General features: G+C 48.0%; 1 protein-coding gene across 3 annotated transcripts in view; it reads left to right on the top strand.

Moving 5' to 3' along the window:
• ST6GAL1 (ST6 beta-galactoside alpha-2,6-sialyltransferase 1) overlaps window positions 1-26,993 on the top strand; it is a 44,830-nt gene that overhangs the window by 314 nt on the left and 17,523 nt on the right. Inside the window, exons 2-3 of one of the 3 annotated variants that reach the window (XM_057426551.1) lie at window positions 617-685; window positions 1,868-1,965. The gene's annotated coding sequence lies outside the window, so the exon portion shown is untranslated. Of the gene's footprint in view, window positions 1-616; window positions 686-1,867; window positions 1,966-1,990; window positions 2,126-26,993 lie in introns of those variants that run through there. The other 2 variants (XM_057426550.1, XM_057426552.1) reach the window with 2 other exon arrangements.

Raw genomic sequence — 26,993 nt, 5'->3', positions numbered from 1 at the left:
AAAAAACGACAATAATATCTTTGAAAATACATTGAGAGAAACTTTCCAATCACAGGATAAGCACCCCCTGGAAAACATTCAGATCCGGGATATCTCCATCAATAGATGTTTTTCAGACCAGGTTAGACAAACCTCTGTCAAGACTGCTGGTTTGGGCAGCAAGGATGGACAATGTGGCTTTTGGGGGTTGTCTTAATTTCAATCATTTTTCATTAGTTGGTTTCACTGTGCTGAAGCGAGAAGCCATTGCACAGGGTGAAGGCACTCATGCATGTGCCTAGTGCGGTGGGACTTTCATGTGACTGGCTGCCCAGCACTGTGGCTTCCCTGTGGTTCAACTACAGTCATGTTAGACAACTGAGGAGGTGGCAACTCTTGGTCAGAATTAGTATCACAGAGACATGCAGCAACAGCTACTGATGCTGGGTGTGCTACAGAAGTCCCTGAACTGGCCTGGGATGTGTCTGGGGCAGGAGAAGAGCATGCTAGGACAAAAGGCTTCTTTTTTAATGCTGCTCCTCTTTTGAGGATGCCCATCTCTTTAGAGTGACAAATGGAGAGGAGTGACTGTGACTCCCAGTCACAGCTTACCCTGTAACTGCTTGTTCTTCTGCAGCATAGGAAACAATGACTTGGATGAAGATGCTGATGCCGGCTTTTTCCCAGAAAGAAGCACCGCTGGAAGGTAGGAGTCATGAGCCTGAAAAAGCCAGCACAGCTCAGCACATCCCTCTGGAATTTGGATGCTCTCCCTCACTCCCCCTGTGGTCTCCTCTCCTGCTTCCCTGCAGGCATGGCAAGGGAAGTGGGTGAGGTTTACCCTGTGGAGGCTCCTGGGCTTCAGCTAAGATTGCTTTTGGTTATCTGCAGATTTTGTAAGCTTCCAAAGTTGGGGGAAGGATTCCCTTCACCATGGGTGGTCTCTTCAGGCACCCTTATGGACTGAAGCATCTGTACAGCAAGAAGGGAGGGATGAACCATGTCAGGAGGTGAGGGGGGGGGTGGGGATTTCTGTACCATCCAGGCAGGTGAATGTTTAAGTTATGCTCCTTCCTGCAAGTGGTTGAGCCTAAGGGGAATCTGAGATGGAGCTGAGGACCATGAGCAGGGGACTTCTCCAGGAGGGAAGTGGGTGTGTGGAGAGGCAGAAAGCAAGCCTATGTGTTAGCGACTTGGAGCCGCCAACGGGGAGGCTTTTGTCCAGCTCCTTGCAGGTACCTACCTCCACACAGTCTAAGGACTGGGGAAATGCCCAGTGAAGGATCTCAGCCCAGGCTAAGGCCTTCCTGAGCAAACATTCACATAAACACAACGCAATTAGTGGTAAATGTGGGCTAGCCAGCTGCCCATCTTACTCATGTCCCTACTCAGAAAAGCCACAGGAACTTATCTCCCATCAGATTCAGTGTATACATAAGGTGTAAACAGCTTTAAAATGCTGGGAAGTGTACTAAACCATTTTGCCTATGCAGGGAAGTGCCTGCTGTGAAACCCCAGCTCCAGTGCTCATGCTCCGAGAGCATGCTCTCAGCAAAGGGTGTCATACAGAAATCCAGGACCTGAGCCCTGTGCCCAAGCCATGCCTAGGCAAGCAGGCACTGCCTCCCTGATTCTCCCTGATGGCCAGTGCACCAAGCTGCATGAGAGAAGCACCCTATCCAGCCACTGTGCAGCCAGGGAAGGGCACCAGCAGCCGGCTGCATTACACATGAAAGCTGCATTGAAAGCTGAACCCTTTGGTTCTCCCCCAGATGCCTGTCTCAGGCTGGTACCCGGGGAATGCAGTGTGAACTTGCATTCTGCAACAGCCCTGAGGGTTATTTCTTTTATGGGGGTTTATTTCAAAACACTTTCTATGTCCTTGCAGATGTTTCGTCTTCTCTGATGTCAGAAAGCCCTTGGGAAGAGCTTATTCTGTTGGGAGTGAAGAGGTCCACATGCAGGGGTACATTATCTGCTACCAAGGTGGGAGTAACAGTGAGATGCTGAGTCTGGGCACAGACTTGTAGGATATGACCTCAGACCAGAGGCTGACTCCTTTCAAGGTGGAAAAACATAGATACACCCCAGAAACAGCTTTCTGGCTCTTTCCAGTTGGGCAGTGGAAGTGCAGCAGCCACGGTAGGTATGGCATATCATGTCCTGAACCCCAATAGCACCCAATGGGGAATGGTGCTGATCTAAGCAGGACCCTTGTTCTGGCTTCTGTGGCCAAGGGTCTCTCCTGTTCCAAGCCTTTATGCTAACAATAACCATGTTGGCTTTCCTGGAGCCTAGTTAGTACACAGCTTGGAAAAATGTATTTGCACACACTGATCCCTGCTTGTGCTTGTCTGTTTGACAGAGAAATAGAAGAGGCTGAAAGTGGGTACAGACTGAAACTAGTTTAAGCTAGAAAGCAGCCACAAACCCTGCTTTCTGCGCAGCGAACACCCTTCAGGCACACATGGGAGCCCTGGGCCGGTGAGTTCTGCTGGGACTGGCAGTGTAATAATAATGCTCTGGGGTAAGCTGCCTGCATCTCGCAGTAATTGAGACAGAGGGCAGCTTTGCTTGGGGGAAGTCTAGTATAGAGGGACTGTAGCTTGTCCCCTTCAGAGGGACCTTGACAAGCTGGAGAGGTGGGACCATGTGAACTTCATGGAGTTCAACAAGGCCAAGTGCAAGGTCTTGCACATGAGCTGGAGCAATCCCAAGCACAAACACAGGCTGGGGGAGACTGGATTGAGAGCAGCCCTGATAAGAAGGACTTGGGGGTGTTGGGTGACAAAGAAGCTCCCCATGACCCAGCTTCAGTGTGTGCTTGAGTCCAGAAACCACCCATGCGCTCTGCTGCAACCCCAGAGTGTGAGCAGCAGGTCAAGGAAGGGGATTCTCCCACTGTACTGTGCCCTGGTAAGACCCCTCCTGCAGTCCTGATCCAGCTCTGGGGCAACAACACAAGAGGGACATGGAGCTGTTGGAGCAAGTCCAGAGGCCACGGAGATGCTGCAAGGGCTGGAGCAGCTCTGCTCTGGAGAAGAGCAGAAGAGAAGGCTCCTTAAGGGGAGACCTCAGAGCAGCTCCAGTGCCTAAAGGGGCTACAGGAAACCTGGAGAGGGGCTTTGGACAAGGGCCTGTAGGGGCAGGACAAGGCAGAGAAGGAGGATGAATGGGGATGAGGATGCCGCGGCATGACTCGTCCTTTACCGGTACCGTTTCCCACCTCACCCCTCCCGGCGCCCGTCGTTGGGCGGCAGCGCGGGGTCCGCCCCATACCCGCCGCAGGCAGCCGGCGGCACCTCCCCCAGCGCCGCTGCCCCGGCCCGGCCCCCGCCAGCCGTCGGCAGTGCTTCAGCGCAGCGCCGCGCGGGGGAACGGCGCTTAAATGCCTCGGGCGCGGCGGCAACAAAGGCGGGCGGCGGTAGGAGACCGACGGGGCCGCGGTGAGTGAGTGACTGATGGGGCCGCGGCTGGGGTCGCAGGTGCTGCGGGAGGGGAAGCGCCGCGGTCAGGGCAGCCCCGTGGCTCCCGGGGATTTCAGCGTGGCTGGGCTGGGGGGGCGGCTCCGGGGCGGGGTAGACCTGGCAGCCGGTCTGGAGAGAGCGCTGCTTTGACTGACAAGCGTAACTTTCATTAATTCCTACTATTGTTGTTGTTATTATTATCATTATTGTTATTATTAGTTATCGTTATAACCCCATAAATACAAAGTTGTAAGCGGTAGTTGTTATGGCCGTGGCTGCCCATGCTGTTCGTCGTCTACACACACACCCCCCCACCCCGCCAGCCTCTGTTGGCTCCGTTCCCCGGGCAGGGGTGGGAGGCGGCGGGTCCGGGTCCGGGTCCCGGTCCTGGTGACGGTGCCGCTCGGCGGGGCTTCGCCAGCGGAAAACCGAGTCGATGCTGGCTGGGGAGTGGGGGATGAGGCAGATAATGCCAACGAAAAACGTACCCTGAGCTTCCAGCCCCTCCCTCTCCTCGCGTTTGTGCTTATTCTCATCTGAATTTAAGCCATCCTTAGGTCCGCACGGTGCTACGAGTTGTAGCGGGGGACACGAGCTGTAAGTAATTTTAGAAGTAGCTGCATCCGTTTTCAGTTAGCTCACCGTAGGTCTGGCTGCAGAGGCGAAAAAATGCCATTGAAGATGTTTTCTGTGGTGCTGTACGCAGTGTTTCCTTTCGGGGCAGATCTTCGTTACTGTATTTACAAGCCCCCCTCGCTTGCAAATCGGGAAGGTAAGGGAATGGAAACTGCTGCTGCTCCATGCTGTTCATAACTGCTTGCTGCAACTGGATCGAATCACTGATAGTGTCAAAACAAAAATATCCAAGAGGGGAAAAGGTGCCATCGCAGGCAGCTGGATGTAGCAGGAGATTTTCTTGGCTGTGAGGGAGTGAGAAACCAGAGCTGCCTATTAATGTGTGAGGAATGAATTGCTATGTGTGACTCTTTCCTTAGTGGCACGCTCACCAGACTGCTTAAAAGGTTGGTAGCTAACCTAGCCGGATTTTGTAGCAATCCTTACATGAAGGTTCGTGGAATAATTCTTCTGAGCTGGGCTAACCTTAAATATCCCTTCTAACCCTAACTGTTCTATGATTCTGCGTGGGAGCACAGAGAGGCAGTGGAAGGAGACCCCAGCAGCATGGGGCAGACTTACCTGATGTGGGGTACCAAGGGGGAAGGGGGCAGCTTTCTGTCCTCAGCTTTTGCTAAAAAGCCTGGCTATTGGCCTTTGTCTTGCATCTTGGATTGTTGTTCTCATCTGCTGGGGTCCTGGACAGCTTCCTAACCATTGCCTTTGCCTGGGTCATTGTGTCATGGGAGGTTTAAGTGGACCTTTGAGTAACTGAGGAGTTCTTATAGACATGAGTGATGCTGAGTATTCCCTGTGAGGAAGAATATTCCTGGGAAAAAAACTTCCCCACAAGGCCCCTGGGACAGAGGCCAAGAGTGTCTAATGAGGCAACCTTTTCCTATGAGCTGCAGCTCTTGATGTTGGAGGGTGAGGGTTTGGGGGGCAGCAGCCATGTGGACCTCCAGGGGCAGGCAGCCCCTCTCTAGGGCTCCTCACTTCTGGGCAGCCGATCTCCTCGTTTCTGCATACACTGCTGCTTTGGAGGTAACGCAGGTGCTGAGTCTAGGAACGTTCTCTTCTGGGTTAGCTGATACATCAGTTTGCTGCTGGAGGTGATAGTGCAGCTCCATGGTGCTGGGAACAGGACAGCCATGCGGGGCTGCAGCTCTAGATAAACCTATCCACTGGCTTGCTTTCCTTCATTTTATGGTCGCTTCCCTTAGGTATGCAAAATACTGTGGAAGGAGCTCTCTTTCAGGCTGTGTTCATAATGCATTAGTAGCAGCTTTGTGGGTGTATATGGTGGGGTCCTCTGCCTAAAGGCGTGCCTCTGGCAAAAGCAGTGGCTGTCCTGCAATCAGAGGGTAGACACCTCATGCAGTGAGCTGGTGCATTATCAGTGGTGCTGGGGGTGTATGCATCTCTTCCTGACAGCGGACATGAAGTTAGATTCCAGAAAACAGGAGGAACACATGATCATGACTATCTAATTCCTGGACAAACAAATATTTGTTGAGGAGGCTTTGGTAAGCTTTGTGATTGCTCTGGTGGCTGCTGTTCACTTGCAGATACACTGTAACTGGGTTAAACCCAAACTCTGGAAGTGGAGGTGCATCATCTTTCAGTGAGACCTTGTTTTCTGGGACAAAATAGACAAGTATAATCATAATTTGAAGCAATTGCTGGCAGTCTTCTGCTGCAGGAGCTGGAAATGCATGGGGGGAATTAGAGGTAGTAGTATGAGGTAGCCAGGGATGGCCTAATGAATGGCAAAGCAGATGAAGCCAAGAATGTTTCACACCTTTAATTCTGTCCTTGAGACTGGTGCAAAAGCAACTTGGCTGCAGAAGCAGATTACTGTATACTCAGAGGCTTATTTTCCTGCCTGCCTCTGCCAAAGGATTGCCAGCTCACTGAGGGGCAGTCCTCTGCCAAAGGTAGTGCGGACATGACACCATCTCCATGGGCATCTTAACCCCAGGTTCTTGGGAAGTGAATGTTTCTCCCTGCTTCTGTGTTGCTCCAGGCTGGAAGAAGCAGAGGATGATAACAGGTGCTGTCCAAGATCCATGTCAGGTTGTCCTGCTCTTTGCTCTCAGGCTGGCTGATGTGGAGCAGATGTTCAGACATAAGCTCTTCCAGCTCCTCTTCTCCTCGTGCGCTCGATCTGTTGCATAGGCAGCTTTTGAAAGGGCAGCAGTGATGCAGGGGGTCATGGTCCTGCTCCCTTTCCACAGGAGTCTCCGTGGTGTGCACAGCCCTCGGTGAAAATGTCATTTTCTTGTTCTCAACTCAGCATCCATAAAGAGCACGATAACAAATCTGACAGAATTGTTTTGATGATCTCTTATGAAAGGCACGGACCTTTTCCATAGCCCATGGATTTTGCTAGGGAGATGTAAAGCACAATTCTGCACAGGATTAGCAATCAAAGAGCATTATGAATCAATCTGATACTGTGTCTTAACCATAGCCCTTCTTAGATTGCTGACCTACATATTATAGCTCTCCCTACAAATGCTTTGCTGAGGACAGGTTTTGTTTCTGAGTGTAAGGGGGCCCAACTGCTTGAGATCTTTGTATTTAGGGAACATTTTCATTGAGATTATGTAGAGATGACTGAAATTCCTGGTGGCTTCAGGTGTATTTGAAGACTGTGCTGCTTGACTGGGAACTTGCCTAGGAAGTGTGAGATGTAAGTGGCTACTTTGAGTGTTCTTTTAATTGTAATTGTGTTGATTAAGAATCTAGAAGATGAAATGATGGGCTTTCAGGATAAAATGCTCTTAGGTGTCTAGCCAGCAGGCATCATTGTTATCAGATGCTCTAATCACTTGTGAGTAAAAACCTTGGAAAAAAATATATTTGAGCCTCTTGCTTATAGGTAAAAATTAAGGCTCGTTGCCTTTGTACTGCAGCTCAGCCTTTAATGAGATGTAAACCCAAAGCTTCCTCTGTAAAATCCTTTCCTGAAGTTCAGTGGTGGTACCAGTGCAGGTGCAGGTCTCTCCATGTTCCACTTGTTCTCTTCTGATTCCCGGAGTAACAAGATGAAGGATGGGTCCAGAACTGGGTCTGTGAAGCAGTGACTTAGCTGTTTTAAAGCAACACTTAAGCCCATTCCTACCTGTTGTTACGATACCAGCTCTGAAAGATAGATCCCTTAGTTTGAAGGATGCTGGGAAGCAACGAGAACTGCATGTGTTCTGCCCAGCATGTACCAGTAGACTGCACACATGCTTCTTGGTGTGTTCACTGGTGCTGGGGCTGGCAAAGGACCTCTCAGGTTGAGTGTGTGTATGGCAGCATGTTCACCTGCCAGTCTAGGGTATGAAGCCTAATGTAATCCTAGGAGTTACTAGGACCTCGTCTGTGAAACTAGTAACAGGGCTGCTTGATTGAGCACCTCCTTTGCAAGGTAGGAGGTCTGTCCTCTAGTTGTTTGTCTCAGTGGGTCCCAAGCAGTGCTTTTGCCTAACTTGGGTTTGCCAGTCCCTCATCAGTATTTGTAAGCTAACAGCTGAGTTTCTGCCTTGGGTGCTTGGATTGGGGTGTCTCTGAACTTAGAGCTCTGCCAGAAAGTTGCTGGATGATCTTTAATATTTGCTCATGATCTGTTGCTCACAAGTTACCACAACCTCTGTTCTCAAACAAAGGTTGCACAGAAAGCTGCAACATAGCATCTGGGTTATTTTTCTGATAGCTCCAGAAAGGTCTGTTTGCGAGATCTTTGTTTAAAATAGAAACACTGCACAGAATATCCCCCCTTTTCCCAGCAGGATGATGAAGGGCAGGGAGGCCTCTGCTTTTCCACGTTTACTCCTGTGACCCAGATGCCTTTGAATGGGAACACCAGGGCTGTACAGGCGGAAGACGAGAGCTCTTTTCCAGACTGTGTGAACATTTCTCTGTGCTCCTGATGTGTGTTTCCTCTGGGAACTGGCAGCTACTGAAAATTAACCGAGCGAAGCTGCTTGCTGATATGTACCTCCGTGCTGCTGGGGGAAGTGGAGAACATAAACGTGTCCAGCACAGATGCCAGTCTGTCTGTACATTGCATATTGATGTCTGTTCAGCAGCTACTATGGTACTGGCAGGGGTGTTTGTAATGGAGTCCAGGCATGTGCTTGGGATTTCTGGGGGTGAGAGAAACTGGAAGCAAGCTAGCACTCCTCTCATTAATATTGCACTCCTTCCCGTTTACAAGGGATGAAGCAGTTTGCATTTTCAGCTGTAAAATTTTGTAGAGAAATGGAAGTTGTTGACAGCAGTGATTAATTTACTTTAATATGCATCGTGGCTTGCCCTCTGTGTCTTTGTAATACAGCATTCACTGATTAGAAAATCAGAGGGCTTCAAATCAGCCTGTGTTCCCTGGGTTCTCTGCAAATACCCTCTGTGTGTGCCAGTGGAATCCCTGGTCTGTGGGGAGAGTGTGCTGGTGCTCAATGGGGTGGGGTGACAATAGAAATTGTCACAGCAATCTTGTAGCAATGATAGCAACTTTCTTAAATGGATCTCCTGGGGACTGAAAGAGATTCAAGTCACGGTTTCCCCCTGCAGATGACTAATCTCAAGGAGCTGTTTTTTAGCTTGGAATAACATTTAACTTGCAATACTGGAGTAATGAGTTTTGGGGAGTTTCTGGATTTGGAAGACAGAATGCTCAGGAAGTGCTGTGAGCAGAAGGGTGGAGTACAGCTCTCTGTGCCTTCTGAACAGGGCAGCTCAGGTACAGGGCATCTTGCAAGTAGTTAGTTTGTATTTTAAGACGATAAAAAGTCTTCATGCTCTGAGTGCCATAGCAGCAAGACTGAGAATTTGAGCGTGATCCTTTGTTAGCTAGATTGGGATGATGCGTTTATTTGGTTGCGGTTTGTTTGGTTTTTTTTCTTTCCTCTTTCCCTCAAGGTATAGTTCTGCATAACAAAGATTTTACTTTCTCCAGGGATGGATAATCACTGTGCTATTTCTTGATTGTCCCTATGACCCAAATGTAATCCTGCCATCCTTTGTGCTTGCAAGAGGCCTTAAAGAAATTAGAGATTCTGATGTACAAGGTTATAATTGTTGGGCTCAAACAATACAGTTTTTGTTCTGTTTACATTTTAATAGACATTTCTATCAATTCTCCACCCAGCTCTTATTCCTTCAGCAGAGATTCAGTGTGAAGAATTGCTGGGGAGTTGGGCACTTTGTAAGTGAGGTCCATTAGCAGGAATAGAGCAGAGATGGAAAAGTCTTCTGGCTCCCCTGTGCTGATGTTTCCCAGGCGAGTCTGACAGAGGTACTGTTTGTGTTTTATGAAAGTCTGAAAGGTGTTGGGTGGAATTTGCTCTCATCCAGGTAACTGTGTCTGTGAATTTGAAGTTTATTTCCTATTAACCACTGTTCTTGCAGTCTTGAAATTCACTGTTCACAAGTGCTTATGTCTATGAGGGAGTGGAGCTTTCCTGGGAAGATCATAAAAGAAAAACTGGTTGTGCCCTAACAAATTCCTTCCAGAGCTGGATAGCATATATTTTATGGACTTTGTAACTTTGCTTTGGAAGCTACCATGCATGTCTCTGAATGTAACACATTGTAGAGGGGAACCTCCTCTTCAGTAAGTGACGTCCTCTCCAGCACAAGCTGTAGGGGCAGGCCTTAGTGGCACAGATAGGATTCAGGCAGAAGGAATCGGGGGCAGAGATGAAGGCAATAATCCCAAGGATGTGTTTTAGTATTGGAGGCATGGGGATTCTCAAGGGCAAAAATGGGATTGATTGAAATAAATGTTGCTTGTGGCTGTAACATGAAAGTGTATTTTGAGAGGTGTGTGTCCATCCGGAAAAGGAGGGAGAGCAAAGCTGGATGGATGCTTTAGTTCAAGAATGACTTGTGTGATTGGTCAGGCTTTCTGCTCATGATACAAACAGGACAATGAGGGATCATTGGCATTTTCAGGCTCTTCAAATTTAATTAATAGGTGTTTAGAGAACAGCCCTCTTGAATCTGGCAAAATGAGCAGCCCACATATAGATGGAGGAGCCTGTAAAGGTGATGGAGACTTGGCATTGGGCAGTGCATGGATTGCTGTTGTGCTGACTGCTGAGCTGGCAGCAAGGCTGCCTGCTTTTAAGAGGGTCTGAAAAGTGCAGAGAGATGGGAGAACTGCATGGAAGGAATCTCATGTTCTTCAGAGCAACAACTGCTTGCTGTCTGCTATTTTATTCGTTTATAATGTAGTGTGCATGGGGGTTGGGAATAGTTTAGGTCCTGTGCTCAGCAATTTCAGATTGGTAAAATCCGAGGGGAACTCCTTCAAGCTGCACCTGGGGTTAAAATCAAGTTAATTTTCAAGTGTGCTGTAGCTCCCTTCTGCCTTTCCGCTCTCAGTCTTGGAAGCTTATCACTTTGTAAAGCACATCACATCACTGATGCATTTCAATGAACTGTGTGTTCTAAGGTTGACAAGTTTTCCTGGTTGTTAGGGGAATGCAATCAGATAAATATGTTATTAGATATTCATAGTTTGTTTGATTAGATGTTCCTATACTGCAATCCAAGGGGAAAAATTCAGAAAGGTTAATTAAGGATTAGTCATAAAATTTGATGTCAGAAATGGTGTACATTTTCAGTGTGGGCACTCAAACTTAGTTTAGTTCATGCTGGAAGTGAATGGAAGCGAAAGAAACGTAAGCTTTCCATAGCTACAGATGTGAGGGTGTACCAAGGTCATTAGTGCATATTAACTCATACTTTTAATATTCATGGCTTCCATTAATTTGGCATGATTTTTTCCATCTATCTCCATGCAGACAACGCTCGGGAAGCCTGGCTGTTCCTTGGGGGGGTATTGAAGAAATGCCTCTTTCCCGACTGCTATTCCTTTGAGCTGAGAGTTTTTACATTGGTTGAGGACACCAAGTAAGCCCCTGCAAGAGCCTATTTTTGTGCCTAAACCCGGTCTCGCCAGTGCCAGTGTTTCACTTCTGTGAAGTGTTTGCAGGTGTGAACATCATGTCCTGCCAAGCATGCACTGAAGCTGCAGGGACAGGAAGGTGGCTCTGTCACAGCCAGTTCTGCTTATGTCTCAGGTCTACCCTTGGACAATTCAGAACTTAAGACCACCCATTACAGCATTCAGCCTCCTCAGCACCTAGGTGGTGGCCTTATGGACAACTGAGCTTATAAAACCCGTTGCTGCTGTCAGGAGGCTTCAGATCTTTCTTACAGAATCAGAGAATCCCAGACTGGTTTGGGTCAGAAAGGACCTTAAAGCTCATCCAGTTCCAACCCCCTGCCATGGGCAGGGACACCTTCCACTAGAGCAGGTTGCTCCAAGCCCTGTCCAACCTGGCTTTGAACACTGCCAGGGATGGGGCAGCCACAGCTTCTCTGGGCACCCTGTGCCAGGGCCTCACCACCCTCACAGGGAAGAATTTCTTCCTAATGTCTAGTCTGAATCTCCCCTCTGTCAGTTTGAACCCATCACCCCTTGTCCTCTTTTTACAGTCCCTGATGGAGAGTCCCTCTCCAGCATCCTTATAGGTCCCCTTCAGATACTGGAAGGCTGCTATGAGGTCTCCATGCAGCTTCTCTTCTCCAGACTGAACAGCCCCAACTTTTTTGCCCTGTCTTTATATGGGAGGTGCTTCTTAAGATGGAGTCAAAACCAAGCAAAGCTATATCCCATGAAAATGAATGCAACTCATGGAATTCCTGTAGCTCAAACTAGGTTTGTGTCTCTAATTTTTTTTTTTTTAATTATAATTTATTTATGAGAAGGTTTAATTCTGTAGCAGAGGTCATATTCTAATAGCATCAGTCATGTAAAAAAATTATGTATAAATGCAATAATTTACATTATAGTAATGGTAGGTTTATTAAGCAACTGCCCCATCCCTGTCAGTGCTCAAGGCCAGGTTGGATGAGGCTTGGAGCAACCTGCTCTAGTGGAAGGTGTCCCTGCCTGTGGCAGGGCTTGCAACTGGATGAGCTTTAAGGTGCCTTCCAACCCAAAGCAGTCTGTGATTCCATGATTCTCTTACTGTGTCCTTGTAGAGTTGTTAAGCTATCATGCTGGGCCTCAATAGCAGTATTAAAGGGTTGCAAAGCCAGGCTCTCAGAAGTCAGGACAGCATTTGAGTTGTTCATACAGCCCAAATTTGACCTGTGGGTGCCCTGTAGGCTCTCAGTGCATGGTTTCACAGCTGTTGCTTCTCTTGATGCTGCCTTCCTCATTGTGCAAAACGGATGTGTATTTGTGGTTGGCTTTTTTTTTTTACTCCTTTTTTGCTGCTCTGAGACTGTGCTTTAGTTGTTGTGCACTTAAACCCCGCCCCAAGGACAGAAACATGAAGTTCTCCAGTAAGTTTCTCAGTAGTGCTCCTCATAAATGTCTGAGCATCTGCAGTTTGCAGTGCATTTCCTAGAAAGCATCTCTACAGCTGGGGACCTGAGGCACACACAGGGTACCCAGCCAGTTCTGGGTGCTCTTCTGGGAGATTGCCAGGACTTTGCTCCTCTTGATGATTTCTGACATCTATGAAGTGCAGTTAGAGGGCTGAGAGCTCAGTCCATGTGCAGACACACTCACGAGTCCGACCTTGTGGAAGGAACTGGCAATAAAGGATATGAAAAGGTTATTTTGAGATGTTTGGTTTCATTGCGGCTCTAACAGAAGCAAGGCAGGAATCACTTCTCCCTGGCAGCTTTGATTCGCCTCTCTCATGGCACTTTGTCTGGTCTTTGTGCCTTATTTACCTACACCAAAAAAGGTAGAACCTGGTTTCAGTGCTTTCATTCAGTGAGTGCTCCCTGTATGCTGTGACGAAATGAGGTGCAGGACTGTAATGTCTTTTTGTGTATGCTTTGTGATGTGTGGGGAGAAGGAGAGGACTGTTCTGCCAGGGGCTGGGCTCTAGGTCCGCAACACAGACTTCTGTCACTTGAGGGACCAGCAGTCAGTGGTAATGGAACATTGCTCTCCCTATGGACCATCACTGGGGAGGATGGGTTGCATGGAGAGGATTTATTGGCTATTTGGCACTAGTGACCTGGGGAACCACGGGCTCTGTTGGTGACCCAAGAAGCAGGTGATTGCTCCAGCCATTGCCTCTTCTCCAGCTTGTTCACAGCCCACCTCCAGGTCTTTGCCTAAGTTGTCTGCATAGAATCACAGAATCAATGAGGTTGGAAAAGACCTTCAAGATCATCAAGTCCGACCATTCCCCAGAACTGCCAAGGCCACCACTAATCCATGTCACTGAGGGCCTTGTCTACACAGTTTTTGGGCTCTTTCAGGAATGGTGACTGCATCACTGCCCTGGGCAGCCTGTTCCAATGCCTGACTGCTCTTTTAGAGGTAGGAATTGTTCCTAGTATCCAACCTAAACCTCCCCAGCACAGCTTGAGGCTGCTTCCTGTTGTCCCATCCCTTGTTCCTTGGGAGCAGAACCCCGCTGCCCCCTGCCTCCATCCTCCTGTCAGGCAGTTGTAGGGGGGCAATAAGTTCCCCCCTGAGCCTTCTCTTCTCCAGACTGAACCCCCCAGGTCCCTCAGCCGTTCCCCATCACACTTGTGCTCCAGGCCCTGCACCAGCTCCATTGCCCTTCTCTGGACCCGCTCAAGCACCTCAATGTCTCTCTTGTAGTAAGGAGCCCAGAGCTGAACACAGGATTCGAGGTGCGGCCTCACCAGTGCCCAGTGCAGGAGAATGATCACTGCCCTGGCCCTGCTGTCACACAGATGCAGATACAGGCCAGGATGATGGTGGCTGCCCTGGCACAAGCTGCTCATGTTCAGCTCCATCAGTCCGCACCCCCAGGTCCTTTTCCATGAGCAGTTTCCAGCTGTACTTCCGCACGCCTGGAGCACTGCAGGGGGGTGCTGTGGCCCAAGCACAGATCCGGTGTGGCTGTCCTCAGCGCCTCATTCCAGCTCCTGGCTGAGGCCTTGTCTCACTTCACATCCCACTCCAGGCAGACCAGGCTCACATCCCCTCACCTGGCTGGCACCACCGGAGGGTGCGGCAGTCTCCAGCCGTGGTGGTGTGTGTTCGTGTCCCTGCTCCTCAATGGGACACCATGGCAGCAAGCATCATCAGTGCCCTCCTGACCATGCTGGCACCCAGTGCCAGCCCTGCTGCGCCGCATGGCCTGCGGGCACGCCGGGGTGGTGCTGCTCTGCAGTGGTTTAATGATTTCCTATTTAACTGTAATTAACCCAACGGGCAGGGTTTAGATGATTACGTTGCAGTAGAGTTGTGGTGGCAGGGTTTCTAATTTTGGGATGAATTGGCGTTAACAGCTAGGCAATAAACAAATAACGTTTCTGTTTAGACTGCAGGATGCTTTCCTCTGCCAAAGCAGCCGTCAGGCAGTTGGTTGTGCTGCAGCTGGTTGTAGTGGGAAAGAGAAGTAATTTCTCGCCTCTGGAAAGAAAATAGAATGTAAGTGTTTGCTGGCTGCCAGCAGGAGGGGTGCTGAATGATCCTTCCCCTGCCACAGTGTGCTGCAGTGGGTTAGAGACCTTGGATGGGTCAGACTGGCAGTGATTTGGGATATCGGCATATTAGGAGCTCTCCTGAAGCTGCAAGTGCTTGGGTTCCCTGCTGAGCGCAGAGAGCTGGGCTGTTGGACTCAGGAGTGAAACATATGCCAGGCCATGCACATACACTGGAAACTTGCCCAGGGCAGGATAATTACAGGAGGCAGCGTTTTTCGTGCGGACCATGTGCTCTTACTTGCTAAACAGTCTTGTGATTAATATCTTATTTAAGAGGATTTTAGGACACGTGCTGCAGTTACACCGAGTTTCTTTTAGAAGTAGGGGAGAGTTTAGAAAAATAAACTTGGTAAAGGCTCTTTTGTGTTTCCAGCAAGGGTCATCAGATAAGTGCAGAGCATCACTGCTCCGTTGCATCCATATAGGTGGTGGGTTTTGCTATTAAGGGTTCAGTGGAAGAAGGATCTGCAAGAGGGGCTTTGCACATGTGGTTATACAGGCTGCACTGCTGAGATCTTCTTAGGGACCCAGAACTCTAATGCTGAGGGTGCGCTCTTCTGCCCTGATTTCAGCATTAGCAGCTCACCCTGACTCCTGGTGTTAGACCCTGGCGAGTTCTACAGCCAGCAGGTCTTCACCAGCAGACTTTGCCTTCAAAGTAAGGCTCTGTGTGCTGTTTCAGTCGAGCATAAGTTATGCTTAAAGGTGCTGGTGACTCAGTTGTTAGTCTTACCCAGGACCATATTGCCTGTGGTGTGGGCACAGCAGCATCTGTGGGCTCTGGGCATTTCTACATTACCGCTGACGTGGTGTGTGATGCTGGCTGGTGGTTGTGGTTCCTGGCTTAGTGGTTTTGAATCAGACTGTTGTAGCTGTCTAACATGTTCTCCTTAACTTCTTTCCTAGGCTAGAAACTTGCTTAAAAGGAAGATGGGAGCATGAAGGTTTGCGTATAGAGCATGGATATACTTCCCATGGTGGTACCTACTACAGATTTTATCTGGCAATCTGCTTCTGCCTGGATGGGTTTGACAGGAACCACTGTGGAAAGCAAAGGAACCTGGAGATGAAGGTGATGACCTCTTCTTTACCCTCCTCTTTTTTTTCTTTCACATGGCTGCAGCAAGAGCAGAGCTGCAGTTGGCATCATGGGGCCACAGAGGTTCTGCTCTTAGCACTGGGACTGTGTTGTGTCGCTTGCAGAATTGAGAGAATGGTAAAGATAGTGGAAAGGGTTCTTTGCCATTCTCCTTGCAACTATCCTGTATTTCTCTTTTAAACCAAATTAAAACATTTATTCTGCTTCTTGTGGTAGCCCTTGTAGATATTGCTACGTATCGGTTATGCTTCAGAGATGCGTGTCCAAGATCCAATGACTATTCTGACTTGCAAAAAAATCAGTGGAAGATGGGTGTTGGGGCTTGTTTTGGTTAAGGCCTTCCCTAGAACCCATACTGCTGGTGGTGCTAGGTTAGAGTGGTGATGCCACTGGTTTTCCTTTCTCGCTCCCCCAGTGGCATCCTGCCCCTTGTTGCAGCACTGCAAGCCTTTAGCGGCTGCCTCTTGGGATGGTGAGCTAGTCTAAAGGATCCATATCACATCTTAAGTATTCCTAGAGCTCTGTGCTTCAGCTTTGGGCCTGATTAGTCCAGTAGGTGTGTGAATACTGCTACCTTTTGGCATACGATTAGTGTACACCATAAAGTTTTGATCATGCAAATCTTGGGCAGCTTGAGCCATTGCAGTGACTGGGGAAGGCGGTGATACTGGACTGCCCCCCCCCCATTTTTGTGCATTGAAAACTAACTTGGTAGGGGGCATTTTTAGAGGTAACCTCAAATATAAGTATTGGGGTTTTGCCTGTTTTCATGTGTGAAGGAAGTTTAGGAGGGCCTCATTTTTATAGCTGCTTCTTTAAATCCTTAACTTGCAGACGCCAAGAGTGCCAGATGCTGCTCCCCACTTCCTCCTCTGCTGAGAACATGCTAATCTCTTCTCTGCTTAAAACCTGAATCTTTAATATGGAAAATGTACCACCGTTTCTTCCTTTCTGGCCAGGAACATTTCTCCCTCCTAGTGTTGTATTACCTTTTAGCATTGCTAACTGAAACACTTGGGCTGGGGTGGTGGAGCTCCAGCAGCCTGCCTACCTGGGGCTGCTGGATTTCCATCCCCAATGAGGGCAAAGAGCAGCCAAAACTTCCACGGATGTCAAGACAGAGCAGTATGGAGCTTGGGGAGTGTTGGCAGGAGGCGCAATGCTCTGCTGGAGGTATGTGAGTGGAGAACAAAGAACATGGCACATTGTCTTGGGTGTCTTTGGCAGCTGCTCTTTTCATGGAGACAGAATGAAACTAAACTGGTGGTGTCTTGACTTGTGGTTAGGTGGGATTTGGGTATGGAGCAGTGGATCACAAAAGCAGGTCAGCCGTGGAGCTCTGCCCTATAAAGCTTTTTTTGATTTTTAAAGCAAAGGAGGCTTTGTGAGGTTTGTTGGGTTGTTTGGGGGTGGTTTTTTAGTTTGGTTTTTCTTCCTTATTCCTCTGTGTAAATCCTCTGCTTGCTGAACAAAGACATGTCTTGAGGTGTGACCTAAAGTGGGCTAGTGGGATCTTGTGTAGGCATGGGAGTCAGCCTGTCTCGGGAGGTGTGGAAGCACGGGGCAGCTCTGTGTGCATGTGTGACATACAGATATGCAGCACTGACTGATGGCTGTTATTTTGCCCTTAGCTGGATGCCAGTCATTGGGACAGCTGACATCTAAGGCCAAGCCAGGTTCACTTTTAGTGCGGGTATTCCTTCTGTTAATGTGCTTTGGTAATGCTCAAATGAAGAATTATCTGCCATTTGGGCAAGGACAAAATGTCAAGGCCCTTTTGAAGTGCTCAGAAGTCTTCATGTTGAACAGCCAAACCTAATCCCCTGTTAACTAAATATGTTTTCAGACTAGGCAGCCTGGTTAGACCCAGCTTGTAATATGCAAAGGATGCTGGAGGGAGTTAAGTATTTGAGAACCAGCAAAGTTTGGGCTGTAATATCTGTATTTGTCTGCAATATCTGTACCTCTCAGTCTGCTCAGGCCTCTTGTCAGCAGTTATGCTGTTAATATCTGAAATGGAAAAGGGCCTTTTCTCTTTCTGCCTTTGGGGACATCTGAAATAGGGAAGTAAGTCCAAAAATAGGCACAAACCCTCCCTTCACCCCCCAGTGCTCTGTGTGGCTCAGTGGGAGCCTCCAACCCCTGCTGCTTTAGAAAGTGACTTGTGGCCAAGCAGAGCCTGCCTGTTGGAGAAGCGGGACCGCTGATGTTTTGGGTCTATGTGGTGTAAGGCAGAGAGAACGACAAGGATGTGCTTCAGTGTGTGGCATCCAGGTTTAGCAATGGTTCTCCAAGGTGGGTGTCCAGACCAGTAAGCATGCTCAGCAAAAACTTGGCCATGATATAAAATACAGCTCCCTTTAATGATAATAGGGTGATGCATATATAATCATATTGTGTAAGATTAACAGACTACTTAATTCTGCGTCCTAATGCTAGAGTGTGGTACCAGCCCATCTGTTTGTTAACACTGCAATTTTACACATGTTTTGCTCACAGTAAATGATTTCTTCCTCATGTCTAATCTCAGTCTCCCCTCTGTCAGGTTAAAGCCATTTCCCCTTGTCCTGTCACTACAGGGCCCTGTCAGAAGCCCCTCTCCGGATTGCTTGTCTCCCCTTTAGGCAGTAGGAGCTGCTCTAAGGTCTCTCTGGAGCCTTCTCTTCTCCAGGCTGACCCAGCCCAGCTCTCTCAGTCTGTGCTACCTCAAACATTGCTTCACACTGAAGCACCCTGTGGGACTTGTGCATGAGCTCTGAAACATCTTGGCGAGCAGGGGACATGAGCCCAGAGCAGGCTCTGCACACAGATCTGGGAGAGGTGGGAGAAGAGCTGGCCAAAAATACAGATAAGGAAAGTTTTTCCAACAAGGCAGGTCTGTGGAGAGTGGGAGGAAGGCTGGAGGTGGGTATACAGATCTCACCAAGGCAGCTGCCTGCCATTGCACAGTGTGCAGACGCCATGGAGATTAGGGCATCGCCTCGTGCAGTGCTGATGCTGGATGGGGTGAGAAGGGCATTAGGGAGGATTTCCCAGGAGGAAGAGGAGAGCCCTGGAGGAGCAGACACAGTAAGGAGGCAACTGCTTCCTCACCTCTAGCCCTCCTCCCACACAGCGCTATGCATCCTTCCTCACTTAAAATAGCTCTGAAGTGCTGCGGCCCTGAGGAGCAGTTTTGCCGAGAGCTAACCACCAGCGCTGCGGTGTGGGTGCTTGATCAGACGGTGCAGAGCACTCACTGTCAGCTCCCTAGCAGCAGCAGCACCGGGTGAAGTCAGAGGGTTGAGGGGAGCCGGTGCCTTCAGACCAGCGAGTGGGAAACTTCTGCTGTGCTTTCCTGCTTGCTCACAAACGGGTTCTCACCTCTCTAGGCTGTAATCTGCCTCCGTCTCTGAAAGTGCTCCCGTGTTTGGCCAACTATTAAAGACCTCCTGAAAAGGGCATGGAAGGTTAGCTGCAAGTGAGCTCATTTCTGAAGCACTGGTGCTCCATCCTGTCCAAGCTGGTTACAGATAAAGCCTTCTGGAGATCTGGCTCTCCATCCTATACGAGCTGGTTACAGAGAAAGCCTTCTGAAGGTCAGGCAAGGTAAGGTTTTATACACAACCCAAAGTGAGAGTCAAACTGGGGCAGGCTTATAATTTTTAGCCCTATATTTTAGGGAAAAATAATGTTGTTGTTCCTAGCAGATGCCAACAACATCCTGGCCTGCACCCCCAGCAGCTTGAGCAGCAGGTCAAGGGAGGGAATTCTCCCCCTCTGCTGTGCTTTGGTGAGACTGCCTCCCCCCCCCCCAGTCCTGCATCCAGCTCTGGGGCAACAGCACAAAAGGGACGTGGAGCTGTTGGAGCAAGTCCAGAGGAGGCCCTGGAGATGCTGCGAGGGCTGGAGCAGCTCTGCTCTGGAGCCAGGCTGAGGGAGCTGGGCTGGTTCAGCCTGGAGAAGAGAAAGGTCAGTAAGGGGAGACCTTAGAGCAGCTCCAGTGCCTAAAGGGGCTACAGGAAACCTGGAGAGGGGCTTTTGACAAGGGCCTGTAGGGACAGGACAAGGGGGAATGGCTTTAAACTGACAGAGGGGAGACTGACATGAGACATGAGGAAGGAGATCTTCATTACAAGGGTGCTGAGATGCTGGCACAGGGTGCCCAAAGAAGCTGTGGCTGCCCCATCCCTGGCAGTGTTCAAGGCCAGGTTGGACACAGGGCCTTGGAGCAGCCTGCTCTAGTGGAAGGTGTCCCTGCCTGTGGCAGAGGGTTGGAACTGGATGAGCTTTAAGGTCCTTTCCAACCCAGATCACTCTGTGGTTCTATGAGTCTGTTGATTTTTTTTAACTAGTGATTTCTACATCTAATACTTCAGAAAAAGGAAGAAAAAATCCGAGCAGATGACTTGTATGTTGTCAAGGGAAATTACTTTTACAACACTGGACTCTGTGTGTGTTGGACAGCTTAGGAAAAACCTTTGATTTCATTAATATCAATTTCATACTGTATTGTGAATGCATTATCTCCTGATGCAAAAATAGGTGGGAACAGGTATGTAAATAGGTAAGTACATGTATTTGTTCTATATCCAAGAGATAGAGACACCCATTTCAGAGGAAACAGAAGGACCTTAGCTGGATTGCCCTGATTCTTGTGTGCCTGGAAATAAGAAAACAAATAAAACCCCAGTGTAATGCAAATCAATAATCCCATACTAGTGTGAGAGGGTTTTGCTAGTCTTCTCTATAGTTTTTCCTTACTTTGATACTGGAGTGTCATGGCTTCTTCTACATGCAGGGAGATACTCTAACCAGCATACCGAGGGCTTGAGGATTCCCTGCCAGTTTAGCCTCAGGGGCTACTGGTATGATGGCCTGAAGATGGAAATAAAATAGCGTGCCTCCTGTCAGAAGAGGGCCAGGACTGTGTACCTTCAGATGCTTGTGCAAGCCTAAAACATGGTGTGATAGAAGCTCAGCTTCCATCCTGAGGAGCTACAGTGGGAGATTGTGGAAAGCAGTGAGGTACAGTGGTGGTAAGGATCCCTTTGGTGAGAGGAGGGGGGAAGGGGGATGTGAAGGGTCACCAAGGTTCATCTCCCATGAGACTATGGTGGCGTTCTTTAAAAAAGAACACTTGTAAAACTTGTCCCTTAAACGCATACTGGAGTAAAAGTAGGCAGGTTTGTTTAAACAAAATGAATGATTAAATCTAAAGCTTGATCTAAGCCAGATCAAAAGTCACCCATGTTTGAAGTTCAGTGAACTTTAAGCCCAGTGCTTTTCCACTTTAAGCTTGGGTCCAGTGTTTAGCAGCAAGAGGAAACAGGCTTGTGCTGGATAGGGCATGAGATCACCCTTGCATTGTCTAGCACTGTGCGGGACGTTAGGGTGTGTGAGATTTACGGTGTGTGAGATCACTGCCGTGTGGAAACACCCCATCCTTGATCTAAAGCAGCTGAGTGTGGTGTCCTCGTCCTGTGAGTCACTCCCAGCAGCTGGCAGCCACCACTGTGCATGTGAAACATCTTGCCTGGATTTGCCAGGTTCCGTGTCTGCACAGAAATCTGGGATGCGGATAGCTCTGGCGCTTGTACCTAGGCGTGCGGTCCATCGAGGTGTGTAACTGCAAGAGATGACTTTAAACAGTGTTTGCTGCACAGTCTCATCTCAGAGACAAGTTTTGCAGTGTTCTGCACCTTGTCCCTGGTTTCTAAAGGTTTCTTCTAACAAGACATCAAGTGTTTCCATCCATGCTGGGAAGCAGTTTCTGACCAAAGAGGGTTTGAGTCAGGTAAAACCCAACAAAAAGAAGTTTCCCAAGCATGGTCTGACATCTATTGGTTGCATTAGCTGCTTGGATTACTGCATTTCCCAGCAGCAGGACACCAACAGGAATAAGGAATGCCCCCTCAATCCTCCTGATGAGGAACATGTTGTTTTTTGAGTTTCCCTTTAGGATTTTCTTGGTGAAGAAGATGAAGCTGGGATTGGCAGAGCTATGAAATAGCTGAACTGAGGATGGTGCTGAAAATGCTGGCAGGACTTGAGTATTTAAACAGAAGCAATTGATGATGTTATAAAAAGAAGAATTGTGGTGTAGATAAACTTGGGTTTCTCCTGGGGCACGAGCTCTGTGAAATAATACTTTTACATGTGTGATCATCTTTGGGCCATCTACTTCTTAGATGCTAGGAAATGGCTCCATTTTTAGCAGTTATGGATAGAACACCAGGTGGGGGACAAGGAGTGGAGTCTTGTAACTAGTAATGGAAATCATTGGTGGTTGAGAATGACCTCTTCCGAAGCCATCTGTCCTAGGCATTACAAATGCCCAACTTCTGTGTTTGGGGTGAGTTTCCTTCACCAAAGAAGGCACCTGGTGTCTTTGTGTCCAAGTGGCAGTGAGTGGATAAGAAGAGAGCTTTGTGCTTGTGTGCGTCAGTTAACAATGGCAGTAACATCCTCCTCCCATATCTCATCCCCTCCTTCAATATCTCATCCTTTCTTCCCCTGAAGTGCTGGCTGGTCCTGGGGGAAAACAGGCATCTTTCATTGCTCTGGGAGGCTCAGAGAGCTTTTTTAGGTCATACAAGAGCTCTTTCAGGCTGCTGAAATATATCATGCTAAAAGCAGTACGAGAGACAACATTGATTGGAGGAGATACAAAAATGTCTGAGGCCTCCTTTGCTGCTTTAGGGAGTAACTCATGTTTTTGTTGGGATTATCTGTCTGGATCTCTTCCTTCGTGCTGAGCTGCTACCTGGCTTTGATGAAAACCACATTTGGGTTGAGATTCACTGATAGTCTTGCCTTTTTTTAACTCCTGAGCCCTGCATGCTCAGCTGTGCCAGTGAGGCAGTGCCATGGGGTTGGCAAGATGGGTTGGCATCCTTCATAGTGGAGGCACAAGCTCCTGCTTGCATGAAGTCTCTGTGGCCTTAAAAACCAGAGGGGAGAAAGCAGCCTGCTTCAAGGGGAGGTGCATGGTTCAGATTCAGGGTGGATCCATCTAACTGCCATCTGCAAGCTCTGCTGCCAGGCTTACCTCTGAAGTGGCAGCCATAGTAAGTGAGTGATGTGTTTGGGGGCAGGAGCTGGGTAGTGCTTCCAGGCTTTACACCTGGTTATCTGATAGAGGAAAAAGCAGACTAAAACCACTTGGAATAGAAGAGATGAAATAGAGCAGAGAGACACTAAGATGTCCTTCATTGCATTTTGATTCCCCCTGAACCTCAGTAAACTTTAAATGTGTTTCAATTTCACAAGCATGCTGTTTTCTGAAAGCAACTATGTAGATTTGCACTTCAGATCACGATGATGCTGATATTGATCCATCATTGGGATGCTGTCGGGATGTGTAGGTGGGGAAGAAAAAGGGAATTCTTTGCATAGGTTTTGCCTAGGTTTGCATGGTATCTGGCACTGTGGAGCTGCCAGGTGTACTGCATGCTCTGCTTGGGGCCTGTGAGCTGGAGCTGGTGCTAGGCTGTGATACGTCCTCCACCCCATCAAAGAGTGGGTATTGAGCACTGGTTTTAGAGGCACCTCTTTGCTCCTGCAAAGCATTCTCCACGCTGGGTCCTTAAAGCAGAGGACATAGTCTTGGGTACGGGTAGGAGGTACCACTGAACATGTTTTCCTTTCCTAAATGCCTGGGGGAATCGTGAGGGAAGAAGATAGCAAGGTTTTGAATGAAGGCTTTATCAGGCAAGTTTCATTAGTGTTTTCTGTTTGCATAAATACATATGTGAAACTTTGAGGGGGGAGGAGAGTCTTAAGCTCTTTAAATGTCTTCAAATATATCTAGGCCCTCAGATTTCATGCTATACATTTATACTGTTTATGATTTATAAAATTGAATTTTATTTGGACACGGTCACTCTCTTAGTGATGTTCTTCTGGTTTATTGACAGTAGATACGTTTGAAATGATTCCACAAGGGGATAGTGTTAATAGGTGGATAAATCAGACTTGTGCTTGAAAAAGCAAAGCAGCGTTTGCTGTTACTAACACCTGAAGTCCAGCCACACCGTGAGCTCCCTGTGCACGGATGTGACTTGCTGATGTGCCTTGGCAAAATGTGTATTTGACATCTGCTACTGTAAATATTTTGCCTTCTGATAACTCAGCTGTTGTTTCAACATTTAGTGGTATGCAGGGCTTTGGGGTATATGGATTCCTGGGTATCTGCTACCTCAGCTGCTCTGCTGCAGCCAGACTGAATTTGGACCAGAGCTTCCTTCAGTTATACCCAGCTTTCATCTGGTCATTGCAGTCTTCATTTAACCAGTGGAACTGATGATGCGTGGTAGAAGCAATACCAGTTTAGCTTACCTAAGACAGCAGCTATGGAGGGTGAAAGGAAGCATATAACCATAAAATCATAGAATGGTTTGGGTCGGAAGGGGCCTTAAAGCTCATCCAGTTCCAACCCTCTGCCATAGGCAGGGACACCTTCCACTAGAGCAGGTTGCTCCAAGCCCCTGTGTCCAGCCTGGCCTTGAACACTGCCAGGGATGGGGCAGCCACAGCTTCTCTGGGCACCCTGCGCCAGCATCTCAGCACCCTCACAAGGAAGAATTTCTTCCCAATGTCTAATCTAAATGTCCCCTGTTAAACTGCTGGCCTGTCCTTTTCAGCATGGGTTACCTGGTTCAGATGCCCAGGTGCAGATTTCTCATTGCATATGTCATACTTGATAACATAAAGTGGTTTATTAGAGCTGAGCTCAAACAGCTCCAAACATGCACTTTGTTTAAGACCGTGCTGCGGTAGGCACTGGTCCTGGGCCCAAGCTGTGCAGACATCTGGCAGGATGGCGGGAGCTGGAGATGGGAAGCCTCTTGCCTTGGGTCTCTGTGGCCAGTGGTGACCATGAGGTTGCTTCTTCCTAATAGAGCATCTGCAGTGTTCAGAAGCAAAACTGCTGCTTTTTAACTGGAGCAGAAGGGGAGGCAATGTGCTGCTGTGCAGAGTCATCCTCCAAAACCAATATGGGACCAAAAAGGGGAAAGAAAGGGCTGACAGCCAGAATTTAAGGTTTCTGCTTTTATTAAATCCCAGTGTTTGTTGACATGTCAAACCAAAATGAAACACATGCTTAAACTTTCCCCTGTGCCTCCCCGTAAAATCTGCCTCTCCTGTTCTCCTAGAGGACTCTTTTTGCCAGCTATGGCAGCAGCATATTTTTTCTGGCACATGCAGAGATTTTTAATGCAGGCGGGACTAATGGAATGATTTATTTTGTTAGCAAGTGACTTGGTTAGGGTCTCAGTGCATCATCTGAAATGTAACTGCATTCCTCACTTCTTCATTCTCCACATAAAAATTCCTCATTCTGCACTTCCTCCCCCCTTTTTGTTCTGTTTGATGACATTGGAAACACTTATTGAAATGTATGGCTCAACAGATGTTTTATTTTCACAGCACAGTTGTGTTTGGGGAAAAAAACGCACAAGCCAGTCTTCCCTGTTTATATATTTACAAAACTGAATTAACAGGCCAGGCTAAATAAAGTCCCAGATGGATCTTCTGAAACGCAGCTCCAGAGAAACAGATCTTTAGCTTGATCAAATGTATTATCACCTTTCATCTGATGTAGCAAGTATAAGAGAAGTTCAGCTTCTTCATTTGCAAAATGGCATGTGATCATAGTTTGTTTAACACTGTAAAGGCTCTTGATATTTATTTCTCCTCAGGATAGGAATAGGGAATTTAAAGGGCAGATGTGGATTTTAGGTTGCTGCTCGAATCCCAGTTTTTTCCCCTCTTCGCTTTCTCTGGGTATGTTATTTGATTTGAATGGAGGGATTTCATCCCCGGCAGTGTTCAAGGCCAGGCTGGACAGAGTCTTGGGTGATGGGGGCTAGTGTGAGGTGTCCCTGCCCATGGCAGGGAGTTGGAACCAGGTCCTTTCCAATCCTAGCTATTCTATAATCCCTGCCCTACACCTTCATGGCTTTCCTCTTTAGGTAACCTCTTTCTCACACACCTTCATGTGAACTCATTCTGCCTCTGCTACCAGCCATTACCCTCTTCACAGGCACTGGCTGGATTAAAGGGTTAGTAAGAGTAAGAAGAATGGACAAGAAAGAGAATAAAAAAGTGTCACTAAAGTATAAAATGTTCACAGAGAGGAGCATAAAACCAGTTAAAAATACTGCAGCAAAACCTAGGAAAAAAAAATGGCACAGATGTGAGTACAGATGGAAATGCATGAATGAAGGAAACCTGGAAAAAGCTGTAAATGCTCTAAGTTTAAATATGACATCATTATCACATTACTCCCAAAAAAGACTGAGGAACAACTTGCTAAAGTAAAAAGCTTTTGTGCATACATCAGAGGCAAGAAAACTGCAGGTGAATGATGCTGATGTAAGAATGGAGGGAGCAGGAGAGGCATAGTAGAGCAGGTGGATATGATCCCTGCATGTGCCCGTCCCCAAGGACTGCATCTCTTAAATTGCCATTTAATTGAAATGAAAGGTGTTATTTGACATGATTGGATCCCATCAGTGTTCCTCTGAAATGCATTGCTTCAGAGCAGTAAACATAATAAAAATAACCAACAGCAGTAGAATATATAAGGACTAATGGAGAAATCTCATCTGTTCAAATCAATCTGCCTGTTTCCTCTTCTCTCCTTTTCAGAAGTTAGTGAACCTAGAGAGAGGGAAACAGCGTGCTTGAATTTTCCAGGTTTTGGTGAGATTGCTCACGGAGATCCTCAGGGAAAAAAAAAAAAAAAACAAAATATAATACCCTAAACTATTGTGGGATGAGAAAGCTCCTGTCTGGATTAGTGACTGCCTTGTGGGTAGGAAACCAAGGGGTCAGGTTTCACAATATCACAGAAGTCCCACAGGGATTCGCTCTGAGATCTCCGCCGTTGAGCAGCGATAGCAGGGTCTGCAAAGGAGAGGAGGAAGGGCTGGGTTAAGGGCTTGGCTGGCTTTGTCTCCTGCAAGTTGCTGGGACTAGAGTAAGATATTGAGCAGAGCTGCAGAGGGATCCAGTGATCCTGGGTGTCTGAGCAGCAAAGGAAGCTTGCGCTGGCAGGGGTAAGACAATGCTCTTCAGTAGTGTTTTATTCCTGCCCTCCACCCTGTGCTGCTATTGAGGGACAACTCTCAGTGAGTCAGTGCTGCTTGCAAAATACCCTGAAGTCATCACCGACAGTCTAGAGCTGAGGGCTTTAAAAACAGCCAGGAAGGGAAATAGAAGTGGAGGAAGTTTTGGAGGGAGAACAAAGCAGCCCCATGGGTATGTTGCTGCCAGAGCACGTGGCCTGAGCGTGTGTGGTTGGGGTGTCCCTGTGTGCCTGCCTGGAGGGATGTTCATGCGCAGCTAATGGTGCT

This window comes from Pezoporus wallicus, unplaced genomic scaffold, assembly GCF_028554395.1.
Source record: "Pezoporus wallicus isolate ANWC-B61680 ecotype Strahan unplaced genomic scaffold, APGP_CSIRO_Pwel_v1 contig_7680, whole genome shotgun sequence".
Taxonomy (NCBI): domain Eukaryota; kingdom Metazoa; phylum Chordata; class Aves; order Psittaciformes; family Psittacidae; genus Pezoporus; species Pezoporus wallicus.
Note: the sequence above shows the minus strand (reverse complement) of the source record. Positions and strands in the feature narration are given on the sequence as shown.